The sequence below is a fragment of the Pseudophryne corroboree genome (assembly GCF_028390025.1).
Source record: "Pseudophryne corroboree isolate aPseCor3 chromosome 7 unlocalized genomic scaffold, aPseCor3.hap2 SUPER_7_unloc_2, whole genome shotgun sequence".
Classification (NCBI taxonomy): domain Eukaryota; kingdom Metazoa; phylum Chordata; class Amphibia; order Anura; family Myobatrachidae; genus Pseudophryne; species Pseudophryne corroboree.
This window is the reverse complement of record NW_026967611.1, coordinates 701,419-707,869: the sequence shown is the minus strand read 5'-3', so window position 1 is coordinate 707,869 and position 6,451 is coordinate 701,419. Positions and strand designations below refer to the sequence as shown.

The 6,451-nt window shown below is 48.5% G+C and overlaps 1 non-coding gene across 1 annotated transcript; it reads left to right on the top strand.

Annotated features, from left to right (window-relative positions):
- The first annotated feature begins 4,115 nt into the window (after nucleotides 1–4,115).
- LOC134986030 (U1 spliceosomal RNA) lies at nucleotides 4,116–4,281 on the top strand. Its single transcript, XR_010192062.1, has one exon. It is a non-coding gene; the product is annotated as a U1 spliceosomal RNA (small nuclear RNA).
- Nucleotides 4,282–6,451: the final 2,170 nt, after the last annotated feature.

Below are 6,451 nucleotides of genomic sequence, written 5' to 3'. Positions count from 1 at the left end.
GAGACATGGGCACTTTAAGAAAGACTTTAGTTCTGGGTGTGCACTGGCTCCTCCCTCTATGCCCCTCCTCCATACCTCAGTTTGATACTGTGCCCAGTGGAGACTGGGTGCTTTTCAGGAGCTCTCCTGAGCTTTCTGACAGAAAGTATTTTGTTAGGTTTTTAATTTTCAGGGAGCACTGCTGGCAACAGACTCCCTGCATCGAGGGACTGAGGGGAGAGAAGCAGCCCTACTCTCCGAGTTGCAAGGTCCTGCTTCTTAAGCTACTGGACACCATTAGCTCCAAAGGGATTAGCTCCAAAGGGATTGGTACGCAGGATCTCACCCTCGCCGTCCGTCCCAGAGCCGCGCCGCCGTCCCCCTCGCAGGGCCGGAAGATAGAAGCCGGGTGAGTATGAGAAGAAAAGAAAACTTCAGAGGCGGCAGAGGACTTCATGATCTTCATTGAGGTAACGCACAGCACTGCAGCTGTGCGCCATTGCTCCCATACACCTCACATACTCCGGTCACTGTAAGGGTGCAGGGCGCAGGGGGGGCGCCCTGGGCTGCAATATAAACCTCTTTTTGGCAGAAATATAACATATATACAGCTGGGCACTGTATATATGTATGAGCCCCCGCCAATTGTACAGTTTAAGCGGGACAGAAGCCCGCCGCCGAGGGGGCGGGGCTTCTCCCTCAGCACTCACCAGCGCCATTTTTTCTCCACAGCACCGCTGAGAGGAAGCTCCCCGGACTCTCCCCTGCTTATACCACGGTAGACAAGAGGGTTGAAAAGAGAGGGGGGGGGGCACATAATTTGGCGCAAATTACATACAGCAGCGCTACTGTGCAAACATTAAGTTACTGTGCTATTCCTGGGTTATATAGCGCTGGGGTATGTGCTGGCATACTCTCTCTCTGTCTCTCCAAAGGGCAGAGTCGGCCATAGGCATAGGCAAACTAGGCAATTGCCTAGGGCATTTGATATGCCTAGGGGCATCAGCAACTTCTGCTGATTAAAATGATATGCGGCATGCCTATATTCTGTGTGTAGCATTTCATATGCAGATACAGCCACAGTCTCACACAGTATATAGGCGTGCTGCATATCATTTTAATCAGCAGAAGCTGCGTGTGCATCCTAACAACATAGCAATGCAAATAAGATGCATTTTAATAAAAAAAAAAGGTGCCCCAACGTTAGCATTGAGGCAAGATTTATGAGGACACATCTGTATCCAAGCAGAGGCAGAGGTCACAGTGTTAGTGGCAGTGTGAGTGCTGTGTGCATGTGAGTGGGTTGATTGTGCAGTAGTGTTCGGAATATGAGTAAGGAGCATTATGTGTGTCATGTAAAAATGCATTAATAATGTGCAACATATGTGTAAGGGGCACTATGTGTGTCATTATGTGTATAAGGGCATTAATAATGTGCGGCATATGTGTAAGGGACATTGGTGGTCATTCCGAGTTGTTCGCTCGGTAATTTTCTTCGCATCGCAGCGATTTTCCGCTAATTGCGCATGCGCAAGGGTGGTCATTCCGAGTTGTTCGCTCGGTAATTTTCTTCGCATCGCAGCGATTTTCCGCTAATTGCGCATGCGCAATGTTCGCTCTGCGACTGCGCAAAGTAAATTTGCTATGCAGTTAGGTATTTTACTCACGGCATTACGAGGTTTTTTCTTTGTTCTGCTGATCGTAGTGTGATTGACAGGAAGTGGGTGTTTCTGGGCGGAAACTGGACGTTTTATGGGTGTGTGTGAAAAAACGCTGCCGTTTCTGGGTAAAACGCGGGAGTGTCTGAAGAAACGGGGGAGTGTCTGGGCGAACGCTGGGTGTGTTTGTGACGTCAAACCAGGAACGAAACTGACTGAACTGATCACAGTTGTCGAGTAAGTCTGGAGCTACTCAGAAACTGCTAAGAAGTGTCTATTCGCAATTCTGCTAATCTTTCGTTCGCAATTTTGATAAGCTAAGATTCACTCCCAGTAGGCGGCGGCTTAACGTGTGCAATGCTGCTAAAAGCAGCTTGCGAGCTAACAACTCGGAATGAGGGCCATTATGTGTAAAAGGGCATTAATAAAGGTTGTCATAATGTGTAAGACGCATTATGTTTATAAGGACATTAATGACGTGTCTCATATGTGTAAGGGGCATTACTGTGTGGAATTATGTGTATAAATGCATTACTAATGTGTGGCATTATGTGTATAAGGTGCTCTAATATGTAGCGTTGCGTATAGAAAGGGCATTTACTGTGTCGTCTAATGTGAATAAAGAGCAATAGGGTGTGGTGTAATGTAAATAAGGAGCAATTCAGTGTGATGTAATGTGAATAAGGAGCACTACTGTGAGAAGTAACGTTTATAAGGTAAAGTGATACTACTGTGGGATGTAATGTGAATTATGGACACTATCGCGTGATCAAATGTGAATAAAATTGCAGTACTGTGTGGCGGAATTTTAATTGGGGGTACTATTGTGTGGACATGCCCATTGCCAGCAAAAACACACCCCTTTTTGGACTGTGCGCCAAATGTGCGAACTGTTCCTGTTTAAAATATAGGGGGTACAAACACCAAAATAAGTACTGTTATGGGTGAGGGTTGATGGTGCTGGGAAAGAGGTGCAAGGTCAGAGGCGGAACCAGCGGTGGTGCTAGGGGGCACCAGGCAAAATCTTGCCTAGGGCATCATATTGGTTAGGGCCAGCTCTGCCAAAGGGCCTTGTGGGGGAAATGTCTTCAGTAAAAGCATTCCCTGTGTGTGTGGTGTGTCGGTACGCGTGTGTCGACATGTCTGAGGAAGAAGGCTATATTAGAGAGGAGCGGGAGCAAATGAATGTGGTGTCTCCGCCGACACCTGATTGGATGGATATGTGGAATGTTTTAAATGCTAGTGTAAACTCATTGCACAAAAGATTAGACAAGGCTGAAGCTTTGGGACAGTCAGGGTCTCAACCCATGCCTGATCCTATGTCGCAGGGACTGTCAGGGTCTCATAAGTGCCCACTATCCAGATTGTTGACACAGATACCAACACGGATTCTGACTCCAGTGTCGATTACGATGATGCAAAGTTACAGCCAAAATTGGCAAAATACATTTGATATATGATTATGGCAATAAAAGATGTTTTGCACATCACAGAGGAGCCCCCTATCCCTGACAAGAGGGTACATATGTACAAGGGAAAGAAGCCTGAGGTAACCTTTTCCCCTCACACGAGCTGAACGAGTTATGTGAAAAAGCTTGGGAATCTCCTGCAGATTTACAAAAGGATTCTTATGGCGTATCCTTTCCCATCAACGGATAGGTTACGATGGGAATCCTCCCCTTGGGTGGACAAAGCATTAACACGCTTATCCAAGAAGTTAGCCCTCCCGTCCCAGGATACGGCTACCCTCAAAGAGTCTGCTGACCGCAAACAGGAGATTACCCTGAAGTCCATTTATACACATTCAGGTACCTTACTCAGACCGGCAATTGCGTCGGCCTGGGTGTGTATGTGTAGTGCTGTAGCGGCATGGACAGATACCCTAGATAAGGAAACTATTTTATTGCCCCTGGGGCATATAAGAGATGCTGTCCTATATATGTGTGTATGCAAACTACAGGTGCTGCTGCATGGCTCACACCCTTTTACTTGTCTTGTAGAGCAACTCTGGAGCTGTTACTGGGTCCAGCTGCTGCAAGAAATCAGCTTGAATGCTTCAGGGGCTGGGGCATGGCCAACATGAGCCCCACACTGATGGGGGTGTATAAAGCGATCTAGGGGTCATCCAAGCGCAACCCCACAAAGGCCGCCATGCCCTGCGTGACCATTTTCTCTTTTCATATGCAGACGAGGGTTGCAGCCAACTATACCCATTGCTTGGATGACATCACCATATGCGAATCCATCTGCTGCAGGCCTTCCCCCAGGAATGCTTGCACTAGTTGTTGCATTTGGTTTGTTGTTTGGGGGGTGCTTCAGTATTAGGCAGCCTTCTGCCCTCACACATTCGTCTGAAAATGTGTTCTCCCTGCAGTTGTTGTCCTCAGATGAGAGTTCCCTTGTGCTGCCTCAGTTGAATCTCCTTTACTTGACGGAGGTGTGCCTGAGCAGCGGCCCTCCCCAGCCCTATCTCAAATCATACTTATTTTGCTTAGGTGATACCATGGTCATGAAGATTGTTTTCCCAGGGTGAGGTTCATTCATTGCATTCTGGGTATGCTGACCTCTGTGATTTCCCCAAATGTGGGAATCTCGACTGCATAATTTGTGGTAGGGGGGGGGGCTGCATTTGTGCTTTCCCCTGGTTGGCTCTGGTATAATTTAGATCTCATTGTCTCAGGTCTCTCTCCAGCCTAGTTTGCTGTCTGTTTCCACTTCTCTTTTCTTGAGCCCCTCCCTTCTATGCCCTTGCGCACTATCCTGACTTCTCCCGTCTGCTTACTTTGTGCCTTCCAACGCACAATGCGAACTACAGGTGGTGTTGCAGGGCCCACACCCTTTTATTTGCCTTACAGAGCAGCTCTGGAGCTGTTACAGTGCCCAGCTGCTGCAAGAAATCAGCTTGAATGCTTCAGGGGCTGAGGCATGGCCAACATGAGCCCCACACCAAAGGAGGGTGGGGGGTGTTCAATGCGAACTAGGGGTCATCCAAGCGCCCCTTTTCTTTTTTCATATGCAGATGAGGGTTCCAGCCAACTTTGGCCCACTGCTTGGATGACATCACCGTATGCAAATCCGTCTGCTGCAGACCTTTCCCCAGGAATGCTTGTACTAGTTGTTGCATATGGTTTGATGTTTGAGGGTGCTTCAGTATTAGGCAGCCTTCCGCCCTCTCATTTTCATCTGAAAAGATGTGGTCTCCCTGCAGTTGTTGTCCCCAGACAAGAGTTCCCTTGTGCTTCCTCAGTTGAATCTCCTTAACTTGACGGGGGTGTGCTCGAGCAGCCGCCCTCCACAGCCCTATCCCAACACATGCTTTTCTTGCGTATGAGATCTCTTGATCATGAAGATAGTTCTCACAGGGTGAGGTTCATCCATTACATTTTAAAGTAGGAAGGTACAAATGACATATTCAAATTACATATATGTGCTGGATTCAAATGTTTTCCCCCCTTCCTTTCTCAATTGTGCCCATCAGCAGCTATTCTAATGTTGCTGCCAATGGGTGTGACACATTCATTTCTTCTGTGGGGTACACTGGACTCCACAAGAATTCACATTGGGGTGTAGAGTAGAATCTTGATCTGAGGCACCAACAGGCTCAAAGCTTTTGACTGTTCCCAAGATGCTCAGCGCCCCCTGCTCTATAACCTCGCTTCCATGAACAGGGAGCTCAGTTTGTAGTTGGTGCCTTCAGTAGCAGGCCACTTAACAGGGGGCTGCCTCAGGCAGCCTATTCTTAGCTATTAATTTTGACAAGAAAAGAAGAACTTTTTTTTATAAGAATCTACAAGGGCTGCAGCAGGTTAGGTCTAATAGACATCTTTACTGCAGCTCCATCACTCCCAGCGGCGCAGTATACTCCCGTGCCCTGGTTGCTGGGTCACTGCAGCGGAGGCTCCGGTTTCTTCCTAAGGTCAGTCACACACACACCGCCCTCCGGGATCACGAGGCCGCTGATGAAAGGGAGGTAAGGGACTTCTGTGCCCACACTATACCGTGATCCAGCGTGGCTGTAGGGGGTGGGCCATGTGCGCACTGGCGTGGACACTGATTACTGGGCAGCCGCTCCACTAGCCACCAGGGACAGTTAAGGAGCACAGCTCTGGGGGGGTTTTCTCTTATATTAACCCCATTTTGTACTACCCGCAGTGCATTGTGATAGGTAATAGAGCCTGATTCAGGTTGGATTGCAATCGCAATAAGCAATCCAACTGCAAAAATTGCTAAGAGCATACGCATGCGCCTGCATTTTCTGCGGCACCCCGCAGATAATGCGATCGCTTCTGACTGTCAATCGGTGCTGGGGGGGGGGTCAGCAACAATCCATTTCCAAGTCGGAGATGGAGCGGTGCATGGGCAGGGCTACAAAATGGGGTCGGCAACGGAGAAACAGGAGGCGTGGTCAGAGCTGCTGCATGACATCACATGCAGCAGCTGCGATCACAAAAATGGTGGCGGCTTCCTGCGCACACATACAGTCTGCACCAACAGGAGGCTAACCCATTTTTTATGATCACGCTGAACTGCGCTGAGACTGCAATTTCAGCGTGGTCAAGAAGGGAGGCGGCATGCTGGGTGGCCCCAGCATGCGAAGCAAAGGATTGCAAATTCTGTAACTTAGCAGAATTTGCAATCCTTACTGAATTAGGCCCATTGATTACAAAATGTATTTGTAAATATTTGAAGTTTTTCTTCAGGGACTAACACAAAAGATGCTTGGGGCTACTAACACATGGGTAAGCCACGTAAAGCTTCCCATGGGTCAGTGGCATCACTACGGGGTTGCGGCCCACACCCGAGTGTCACCCGCC